Genomic DNA, 12,579 nt, shown 5'->3' with positions numbered 1-12,579 from the left:
TTCAAGACTTTCAAAAGTTAATAATAATAAAATAGCAGACACAAGCTCACGAGGCGTGGCATTGTAGATCGGCTATTACAGTATTTGAAATGGGGCCTAAGTGGTTAATTAATGTACTTTTTCTCTTCCTCGAAATGCGCGCACACACACACACACACACACACACACACACACACACACACATTCCAAAATCACTGATCTTTTCAAACCCTCATCATGTAAACACGGATCAGACCCGTACGGGTCTCGGGTATTTTCGGAATCGGTGAAGAGCTCTTCCGTCCCCTGTGCGGTCAGTAGTGGTGCCATGTCCGCTTATTATAAGCGACTTTGGGCTTGTTTTTCTGTTAAGTCGCTCATAAACATTGGTTGCTGGCGGTGGGGGAAAAAGTACTAAAGTGCTTTACATTAGGGACGACTTCACCCATTTTTCAACCTATCTTCAAATAATCGGTCCTCACTAATGCTCATGATAAAATGGTAAAATGTTTGTCTACTCGGCCTGTGTCTCACAGGAGGGCTGTGGACAGTTGAGAGTCCCGTCTACCAGTGACATCATCGATGGGGAACCAAAGCTAATAGAAACTGCAGGCTTGCTATTCCTGGAAAGTTGCAATTCAATAATAGAAGCCATTGTTCTCGTGTTAATAAACATCTAAATAAAACATTTGAAATCTTGTTGGAAAAAAAAATCCTGCCTAACGATGATGTCAGTGGTAGACGGCTTTCTGGACTGTCCACAGCCCTCCTATGAGACACAGACCGAGTAGAAAAAAATGGTACCATATCATGAGTATTAGTGAGGACCAAATATGAAGATGGGTTGAAAATGGGTGAAGTCGTCCTTTAAGTAAAAGTAAGTATCAATACTGCAATGTAGAAATACTGTTACAAGTAAAAGTCCGGAATTCAAAATTTACTTGAGTGAAAGTACAAAAGTATTGGTATCAAAATGTACTAGAAGTACCAAAAGTAGAAAGTCCTCATGCAGAATGTCCCAGTTCTTTTTTATGTATAAAATGCATTAAAAGCTTTTGAAAAGTTATAAAACTTGTAGATCTGCTATTTTCAAATGGCCGAAATGTATAGGGCTGAAGTGGTTTTGTTGTAATAATCAAAATCTATAAAGTAACTAGTAACTAAAGTTTTCAAATAATTGTAGTGGAGTAAAAGTACAATATTTACCTCTGAGATGTAGTGGAGTAGAAGTGAAAGTACTGAAAATTGGAAATACTCCAGTAAAGTAAAAAATACCTCAAAATTGTACTTACCTTAAGTACAGTACTTGAGTACATACGTGTACTTTAAGAGTTACTTTACACCACTGGTTGGCAGTGGTTGCTGGTTGCGTTTTTTGGGGCTTGTTTCTGGTGTAGTTGTTTATTGTTTATTTGGGCTTGTTCCTTATGTTGTTTAAACCAGTGGTTCTCAAACAATTTGCCCCCCCCCCCCCCCCCCCATCTGAAAATATTTTGTGCCAGGGACCCCTGGCCTGGTGGCCCCATACAAGATTTGTGTTACTTTATTTTTTTATTTTTTATTGTAGATCTACAAGCTTGTAGATTGGCTATTTTCTAATAGCCGTAGCCTAGTCGTTTTCTTTTGAGCTTGTTTTTATAGACCTGGTTGCTTATTTCTCTTGCAGAATCTGGCAACACTGGCAATCAGGTATTTTAACACGCGGACGCCCAAACGGTAATTCTCTTTTCTTCAAGATGGCGGCGGCGGTGTTTGCGGTGCAGCAATCTGGGAACCCCGAGCCAAATGAGAAGGAAAAACAGCGCCCTCTGCTGTTTGTACTATCTCTATCTGGCTCTGGGACAATGACGACGCAGCACCTGTGCGCAAGGAAATCTGGGTTTTAGTCTGCCTTCACGCTCCACTTCCGGGTGGTGCGACTATGTTTTCATTCCCACTAACAATATTTCTACACGGAACACTTAACACCACTTCTCCCAGAGAACATGGATCGTTTTGGTTATAAGCCCACTTGTTTCTATGATGAAAGAGCAAGTTAAAATGTGAATATCTTTCCGTGGTTTTGTCTGCTCCGCGGACGCTATTGTTAAATTAGTTTCGGCTTGTTTCGAGTAGGGAAGGATCAGCGGACACGTAAATCCCGCCCACTACATTTGATTGGGTAAAGCGCGGCCTGCTTCCTGATCTGAAGGCACGCCCATGCCCACACAAGTGCGTACACGTTATGACGAACCTTCACGACAGATTCCAACGCAGAGCAGAATCTGTTCTTGAGAGATTAGCGGTGCAGGGACAGGTTAGCGTTTGTTTGGTGCACCACGTTAGGCCTCCTATCAAGCAATTGTCTCCACTTTGTTTACCTAAAATCACATGTTTGCATTGACGGTGTGGTGGTTTAATTGTCCAGCCACGGAAACATTTAATATCAAGCTTTCACAGAATGTTTTCACTTTAGAAGACCGTGTGGTCCATGTCTATTCCACTGGTTCCCAAACCTTTTAGCTCGATACCTAAATTAGCAGTGGTGGAAAAAGTACTGTTTTACTCAAGTAAAAGTATCAATATTGCAATGTAGAAGTACTCTGTTGCAAGTAAAAGTCTGGCGTTCAAAATTTACTTGAGTAAAAGTATCAAAATGTTTGAAAATAGCAGATCTAGATCACAACGGGTCGCCATGCAACACGTGAGCTTGTAGATTGGCTATTTTCAAATGGTTCAAGTGGTTAATGTATGTTTTATAATGATAATATAATTTATATCTGCAAACTAAAGTTTTCAAATAATTGTAGTGGAGTAAAGTTACAATATTTGCCTCAGATGTAGTGGAGTAGAAGCAAAAGAATTGGAAATACTCAAAGTACAAATGCCTCAACATTTTACTTGTGTTGTACTGTAGCCTACTTGAGTACACATACTTTGTTACTTTCCACCACTGGAAATTAGACGTTTGGCCCGCACCCCAAAACGAGTGAAATTAGCAGATCTATAGATCGGCTATTTTCACTACTACTTAAACATTAGTTTTCAAATTTATGGGATTGTTCAGTAAAAGTGTTTTTCAGTAAAAGAGTCTCCATGTCTCTCCAGCTCTTTATTAAACACAAAATGCATTTGTGCATTTTACAAACACTATATAGCAATTAATACAATCAGAATAAAGTGCTTTTAACAAAAACCTTTTTGTTTTAACCAAAGAATATCACTTACCCTACCTTTAGTGGTTAACAAGGCGTTGCATTACATTATGGGGTGAACTCAAGTTGACTGTGCAACCAGCTAATCTTACACCTCATGTAAAGACTACACTAACCCTGTACACATACAGCACTCTTCACCCTGTAACAGTTGTGATTCATTGCGTGAAAACGTATTATCTATTCTTCAGGACGTCATTTGCACGGCGGCTGTTTCCTGGGGAGTTGGTAGTATAACACTTGAAACCGTGAGTGTGGCCCCACCAAGAGCACATGAAGTCCGCATCAAGGTAAAACACTTGCACAAAGCAAATACACAATCTCATCTCTTTACAATATGCAGCATTTTGCACTTTTTTATTATTATTTATGAGCCAGTGCTAATTAGACATTTAGTCACAACCATCAAATATAAATAATATAGGCTATTAATGTAACTAAGTGAGCCAGACAAGAAAGCAAGGGAAGGGAAGTTGATATTGAAAAGGCCAGTTATGTACACAGCTGAATGTTCTCGGACTAGATCTGAGAATCGTTCCACAGCTGTCTCAATCATATATATATTTTTTAGGCCACCAAAGGAAGGAATTATAGTACAATATTTATTACAAGCATAGTGTGTCATATGCCATCATGTTAACAGAATGTGAGCATTACATGGTTTTGGTCCAGTTTCATGGATAGAATGTGCTTTTCAGATGTTTGCCACGTCGGTGTGCTCTATGGATGCCAATGCGCTGATTGGAGATGACCGTGACGTTAATTTCCTGGTACAGTGGAGAGCGTTGGTTCAGGTGTCACCAAATTCCAGGATGGTGAGGTTACCTTTGGGTTCAGACAGAACGTTGAGGGCAGGGTGAATGTTTCACTTGACAGTTTGTTTTGGACTTGGTCTGAAGTTCATTTTAGATTTACATCTTAAGCATTAAACTGGTTTGGTTTACATTAGTTGCGTTTAACCTATTCACGTGTCACCCAACTGACAAATTGAGTGACTTAAATGAGCATATTCTTCCCTGCAGAGGAACTCAGTCTCAGGGTGTGCTCGCTGACGGCACCACCCGCTTCATCTGTAACAAGGGAGGTGTTAACAGGCAGGTGTTCCACTTCATGGGGGCCAGCACATTCTGCAAGTACACCGTGGTGTCTGACATCAATCTCGCCAGGGTGAATGCCAGGGCGCCGTTGGATAGGGTGTGCCTGCTAGGCTGTGCCATACCGACGGGCTACGTTGCTGCACTCAACACTGCCGAGGTGGGTGATATGATTGCAATACTGAATGGGGCTATTCATTGTAGCTACTATTGATTATTTTTATTGGGCGGTGAAACCGCCCCTATAAGTGAGGTTTGGATATTTGTACAATATGCAGGAATGTGCATTGGCCAAAAATGTACAAAAATGTACAAAAATGTACCCCGCCTAACCCTGCACCGTGATTGGCCAATCACAGTCACATCACATGACACATGTGCATAGCCCTTTATAAGAAACCATAACTTGAAAAAAAACATATATTGGTTTTTTTCAAGTTATGGTTTCTTCCATCATAAAGAGTGTTTCAATAAATGTATTTATTTTTTGTACATGATTGGTTGACTCCATTCAGTATTGTGATTAGCTAGCAAGACACCGCCCACTTCACACAGGGTGTGATTTTTTTTTTATATTAAACAATAATTTTTGTGTTTTAATTTGTCATTTCAGGAAGATGCTCTGGAAGCATGCCACGAAGGCGGGGGCGAGTGTGTGATCATCGGGATGGCTGAAGACTGGCGGAGGATCTCCACAATGCCTTCCCAGCTGGTCGCAGGCAGAGTGTGGAAGGGCACAACATTTGCGCTGATTGGAGATGACCGTGACGTTAATTTCCCAGTCATCCTCGGCCATGAGGGTGCTGGTACAGTGGAGAGCGTTGGTCCAGGTGTCACCAAATTCCAGGATGGTGAGGTTACTTTTGGGTTCAGACAGAACGTTGAGGGCAGGGTGAATGTTTCACTTGACAGTTTGTTCTGGACTTAGTCTGAAGTTCATTTTAGATTTACATCTTAAGCATTGAACTGGTTTGGTTTACATTAGTTGCGTTTAACCTATTCACATGTCACCCAACTGACAAATTGAGTGACTTAAATGAGCATATTCTTCCCTGCAGAGGAACTCAGTCTCAGGGTGTGCTCGCTGACGGCACCACCCGCTTCATCTGTAACAAGGGAGGTGTTAACAGGCAGGTGTTCCACTTCATGGGGGCCAGCACATTCTGCCAGTACACCGTGGTGTCTGACATCAATCTCGCCAGGGTGAATGCCAGGGCGCCGTTGGATAGGGTGTGCCTGCTAGGCTGTGCCATACCGACGGGCTACAGTGCTGCACTCAACACTGCCGAGGTGGGTGATATGAATGGGGCCTATTCATTATAGCTACTATTGATTATTTATATTTTTTATAGAAAACAATAATTTTAATGTGTTTTAATTTGTCATTTCAGGAAGATGCTCTGGAAGCATGCCACGAAGGCGGGGGTGAGTGTGTGATCATCGGGATGGCTGAAGACTGGCGGAGGATTTCCACGTCCACAATGCCTTCCCAGCTGGTCGCAGGCAGAGTGTGGAAGGGCACAACATGGAAGGGCACAACATTTGCGCTGATTGGAGATGACCGTGACGTTAATTTCCCAGTCATCCTCGGCCATGAGGGTACTGGTACAGTGGAGAGCGTTGGTCCAGGTGTCACCAAATTCCAGGATGGTGAGGTTACTTTTGGGTTCAGACAGAACGTTGAGGGCAGGGTGAATGTTTCACTTGACAGTTTGTTTTGGACTTGGTCTGAAGTTCATTTTAGATTTACATCTTAAGCATTAAACTGGTTTGGTTTACATTAGTTGCGTTTAACCTATTCACATGTCACCCAACTGACAAATTGAGTGACTTAAATGAGCACAGCAGCAGATTAAACTTGGAATATCCACATTGCACAAATGTCAACATTTGTCTCTTGCATAATTATTATCTAATAGTTAACTAACATGCTAACTATTAGATTGTCCTTTTCACACTGTATTTGCCACAGTGTGGAGAATGCAACTCTTACAAAAATCCCAACACCAACCGTTGCCAGAAAATGAGGTAAAATAGTTTTCCACACAGAATCGAGAGACAGCGAACTCCACGCGCGACAGATAGGCGTGGTACTTGGGGACTCGCTGTGACGAGTGCCTGTTTTTGGCGACGTTTCACCCGTGCGCCATGACGCACGGTATGGCTCCGCGGAGAACGGGCGCTCGTCGAGACTCGTCGCGTTTATTGCGACACGTCGGGACATTTGATCTCGTCGTGCCTTTTGAAGTTCTCGTCGGGGCTATAGCTAAGTGCGACCGCGACGTAAGGCACGACGGAAAGAAGCCATCGTCGCCAAAATATTACTCTGTCGCGCCGAAATAATCCATCGTCGCCGAAATAAGCCATCCACAATGTAATTGGTCGCATCTGCCTCTCTCCCTCCTTCCCTCCTTCCTATATGTGTGCTTCCCCCCCTGCTACCCGACCCCCTCCCCCACAGGGGGAGGGGGTCGGGTAGTTAACTTTCCATTTGATTGCTTCCATTATTTTAATCCAATAACCATATGTTGCATCACATTTTATCGATTGATATAACTTCAATAACCTCTGGAAATAAGGAATTTGTTTGATTCGATTTGAACGTTTAATGGCCTATTGAAAAGACAAGTGTTTTTGGAGACGCTTTTCTTTTACGCATGAGAGAGAGGGAGAGAGAGAGAGAGAGAGGGGGGGGAGAGAGAAAGAGAGAGCGCACGCACGCAGACGGAATGTGTTCACGCTCGTCCTTCTGGGGGGTCCCCGTGGACCTTTGGGGGTCCCCGGGCGACCCCCCCAACGCAATAGATAACACAGAAATCACACTATACAATGCATTTACATTCAGCCGATCTACTAGCTCATATCTGCTGCTTTGCGAAAGCCGCGCATTGCGACGTATTCTGTCTGTCTGTCTGTCTGTCTGTTCAAGAAGAAGTAAAAGGAAAGAAAAAAAATGAAATACACATGAAAACAACTGAGCCCCAAATCCAGGGCCTACTAGGTCAGTCTGACCGGGGCCTACTGGCTCTGAGGGTGAAAGGGAGGAGAGGGACTTGTTTGTTTTGAGACTATGGGTTTAGCAAAAGGGGGTTTAAGGGTTTCATTAACTGTCAAGTATTGCATGTTTCCGGGTGGGGTTGGGGTTGAGCAGGAAAGAATTTCTTGGAGTTTGGAAACTGACAGGGTTTTAATTCAAGTTTGAGGGGTTCAAAAAGGGGTGATTTGGGGATTATTTTTGCGAGGAGAAATAGACTTGTGAAGGGGTCCTTGCCAAACTGATAGAGGCTAATTCACTGCCTTTCTAGAAAGCCTTGTGCTATATTATTATTATTATTATTATTGTTATTGTTATTGTTATTGTTATTGTTATTATTATTATTATTATTATTATTATTATTATTATTATTATTATTATTATTATTATTATTATTATTATTATTTTACACCTATACATTTTGGTCCGTCTTACAACCTCCTTTTTTCTCTATTCTTTTTTAACAATGACTGTTTCAGACTAGCCTCCCATACTGCCACCTAGCCTGTTTGTAATGATTCCCTTTTTGTAAATTATAGTTTTACGCTGAAACATTCAAAATGTGGTAATCGTAACACACAGTCATCAGGGTCCGACATTTTTATTGATTAGTCGCTACCTGTGGCCAGGCAGGTTTGACAAAATGGTGACCAATGGAGCAGTATTCTGTGAACTAAGGCCAGTGTGGGTGCTGCTAAAACCCAATTTGGGCCTTAAATTATACTCCAAATGCAGAATGCAAATACAGGAATCTTTTCATTTGAATTGGAAGCAAAAAAATTAAATATCTGGGTGTTACTAAAAACTTGTCCACTTTATATAAGGCCAACTACATCAGAATTGATCAGGAAATCCAAAAAGACATAGAAAGATGGTCTACCCTACCATTGGATCTAAATTCTAGAATTGACAAGGTCAAAATCAATGTCTTGGCAAGGCTGTTATATGCCTATTCCTAGCTCTACCAGTAGAGGCCCCCCAAGGCCAATTTATAAAATGGAATAGGATGATTTCTTTTTTTGTGTGGGGAGGGAAGAACCAAGAGTGAAATGTGTGACTCTCCAACTGCCAAAAGATAGTGGGGGGATGAGTCTCCCCAATATGCAAATGTGTTATGAGGCTGCTGAGGTATGCTATCTGTTGGTGTAATCCTAAGTATATATCCAAATGGAAAGAGAGATGGATAAAGAAGTTGATAATAAACTAGTTTCCTCGCCCCTCCCGTTTGTATGCGAGAGCTGGCGAAAACTTCTGGGAACTCAGATTATGTATAGTATACAGCTTGTGGGTACGTTGTTGAATCAGAGATCAAATATTGTCATTTGGTCCATAGTGTGATTCTATGATGTACGTATTTGATTAGGCAGCAGAGAGATGGATTTTTTTTCTTAAAAGCCAGCTGATACATATAGATTTCCTCTGCCAACATTTTGAAGTGAATTGGTAACCTGGCATGTGGATGATTATTAATCTAATAATTAATCACATAGATGTAGTGCAGCAACATCTCCATCAGAGGGCACTGCTTTCAAGCAAAAGCTTGTTTTCTCTTGCCATGTATGTATGAGGTTCATACAATGAATTTGCTTTTGCATGTGATCCAGTGACAGTACACATATTAGACAGCATTAGTTTTGAGTAAATTCTGTTTGCGAGTCCAGCACATAGAAAACCTACTAAATGGCACTCACAGCAGTGTTCATTGTAAAACACAACACTCACAATTTAATAACACTAATTTGCCAGTCTGTTTGACTAATTCATGCTCATGTAATGCCAGCACTCCAAGATGGTAGTCTACATTGAATACAAAACTATGTTGCACTTTTAGAGAACAATAATTGTAATGCTTTTTAATTTGTCATTTCAGAGAGCTGCTCTGGAAGCATGCCACAAAGGCTGGGGTGAGAGCGTGATCATCGGGGGGCTGAAGTAGGGCAGATCTCCACAAGACCTTTACAGCTTTCCAGTCACTGGCAGAGTGTGGAAGGGCACAGTATGTGGATGTAAGCAACATGTTTAAAAAATAACAGGGCTTGGACAAATTTTATTTCATTTTTTCCAATATTTTTCTCCTCATGCCTCAGTCAATTTAATCAATTTTGATTATCCAAGAGAAGTCCACGATACACCTTATTTCGTCATGGCTAACCGACATGTTTTGGCAGGAGGCTTTGTGATGTGTGTATAGTTCTGCTTGCTTTGCTTTTTAACTTGACCCAGACAAACCTCACTGAGCCTCAGGTGCATTGGTAGGAGTGAGCAAAGGATTTGGAGAACATTGTTCCAATATACTAAGCCCAATATAGACTGATGCTGCTTTCATTAATGGTTAGAGGTGGGAAGTAGGATTGCTTTTTTACTTACTGTACCTCCGTGTTTGAGCTACTAAAATGGGTAAAACATGGACAGTCGTGGTCACGTGTGGCTTTGTAGCTCATCATGAGCTCCAAAAACAATGTTTCATTGTATTGGTATAACCGGTCAACGTTACTGTATTGGTATGCCGATTGCTCTAATACCATACCATAAGTTAAACTTACAAAGGGGCATCTAGGTGGGACTAGGGTTTTGGCGTACGCTCCAAGGCCGCGTTTGCTGGTGGGAAGCCGGGCAAGGAGGGTGATACTATATGTACCATATTCCTTGTTACTGCAATGTGATTCCATTCCATTTGTCATCTTACATACCAGTAATTTTTTAAACCACTGGATCTTTAAAGACTGCATTCTGGTGCAACCTATCTGCCAGTCTTATCATCTATTATTGTGGCAGATCTATTTAATTTGGCCACCGACTCTGTTTTCAGATGAGGAGCCAGAGCAAAAAATCTTTGTAATTTTTTTATTCAAGCAGACTGTGTCTGTATGCTGTCAGTCTTGTCAATTGTTACATCATCACATCAACATGTTATCTTGATGTAATTTGGCAATTTCTCTAGATTATGTTCAGCCAGTAATTCTCCAGGTAACAGGAGTGTCTCTGTCACACACCCAAGATTTGGCTAATGACTCAATTCTCCAACCATCTTGTGATACCCTGTTTCCCAGGCTGGAAGAGTGTGGAGAGTGTCCCCAAACTGGTGGAAGCTTACATGAAGAAAGAACTGAAAGCAGTGCTGAAGTTCTGAAGTTCTTGATTCCCTGCTATCTATCACATCCAGCCTTAAAGCAATCTTCTTTTACAGAACGCTTCATCTTGTGCACTTATACTTGTATTTTTACTTGACATACTGTATCTCCTTATTAGAATGTAGGTCTTCACAGCAGAATCTCTGTGGTGTGAAATGTTCTGTGTGGTCAGTCAAAGTTTTTCAAATGACATTAATCACTTGATCATCTAATAGATCGTTATATGAAAAGTTCAGCCATTGCATTTGCATAGCCAAGTTGTAGCACTTAATATTGTGCACTTATACCACATGTGTCCTTATTATAAATGAAGTCTTCACAGCAGAATGTTTGGCATATAATGTTCTCCATGTGGTTATTAAATGTCTTTCAAATTACATTGTTGTTGTTCAGCTTGACATTTTTCAAAACAATTCAAAGACTTTCAAAAGTTAATAATGGTGAAAATAGCAGGAGTGAGGACCAATTATATGAAGACAGGTTGAAAATGGGTGAAGTCGTCCTTTAAGTGGTTAATTATTGTACTTTTTCCCTTCCTAGAAATGTAGTGATGTCAAAAGTACAATATTTGTTTTTGAAATGTAGTGGAGTGAAAGTCAAAGTCAGAAGTATCCAAAAATACAAATACTCAAGTAAAGTACAGACACTCAAATAAGTACAGTATTGAAGTAAATACTTCATTACTGTCCACCACTGGAATCAGAAGGTGTTCATTGCCAAGTTCAGCCATGGCATACATAACGATCAACTTAAGACTACAGATCAAAAACATGTAGTGTATGTAATACAGGAAATTGCTGATGGTACATTTCAGCATAGATAAATATTACAGAAACATGAGAAGCCCTTAGGCTTACTTCAGGCGCATTTGCGCCGAAACAAGGATATGGTTAAACCATATGCATGGTGATTTGATGCGAGTGTGCCTGAAGTAAGCCTAAGGGCTTCTCCTTTTTCTATACTGTAGTATACACATTTGACTTCTGAGCAGTGAGCACCTTGCATTCAGTTCTCTACTAAACAGTGAGCTCCTTGTATCTTTTATTTTTGCTCCTATAGCTAAATATTAGGTGGGAGATATACACTCAACTACTCAGACATATTGCTGTATTACAAAATGTATCATTTTGCTGAAACTTATTGTCATGACTGCTCAAGGGCTCCGACAAGAGAGAGATGCACAAAAACAGCCAGCAATAGAAAAGGTGTTTCAAAAACTTCACCGAAGAAAGAATACAAGTTTGAGTGTGAAATGTAGTCTAGTCAGTGGTGTGTGTGAGTACATGTGTAGACACAGTAGTATGTGAAGCATAAGTGTTGTTACAGTTGCATATTAATCCAAACCAAAAAGGAGTCTATGTACTGTATGTTTATTAGGATATTCGAAAATAGCTTAAACTTATTGAACTTATTGAAAATATTGAACCACTTTCAAACTGGCATCCCTATTTTGTGCATGTCAAGAATGAAATGTATGCAAAGGGTTTTAAAAAATGAAACCTGACTATTTCAGTGTTGATTTTCCCCAATACAGAGCCAAATTCTATACCAAATATATTTTTCAAAATAATGTAATGCTTTTAATTTTTTTTTAAAGCATTTAAAAATAAACCCAAATCACTGATCTTTTCAAACCCTCATCATGTAAACACTAGAAGCAGGTGGTTCTGTCCCCAGTGCGATCAGCAGCGTTGCCATGTCTGCTTATTATAAGCGACTTTGGGCTTGTTTTTCTGTAAAGTCGCTTGTAAATATTGGTGGTTACGGGTTGTGTTTTTTTGGGCTTGTGTAGTTTGTTATTTGGGCTTGTTTCCTAATGTTGTTTAAACCAGTGGTTCTCAAACATGTTCATGTCAAGGACCCCCAAATTAATGTATTTGTCCACAGACCCCTCCATCTGAAAATATTTTGTGCCAGGGACCGCCCATACAAGAATTGTGTTGTTAAAATGTTTTAAAAATATCCCCAAATTACCTCTCTTTTTTTTCTTCTCAAGATATTTGTTTCTTTTTTTTTTTAAATAGCAGATCTACAAGCTTGTAGATCGTAGCCTAGTCGTTTTCTTTTGAGCTTGTTTTTATAGACTTGGTTGCTTATTTCTCTCGCACAATCTGGCAACACTAGCAATCAGGTATTTTAACAACCAC

This window comes from Gymnoscopelus braueri (genome assembly GCF_963280865.1).
Source record: "Gymnoscopelus braueri genome assembly, chromosome: 20".
Classification (NCBI taxonomy): Eukaryota; Metazoa; Chordata; class Actinopteri; order Myctophiformes; family Myctophidae; genus Gymnoscopelus; species Gymnoscopelus braueri.
This window is presented reverse-complemented; position numbering follows the sequence as displayed.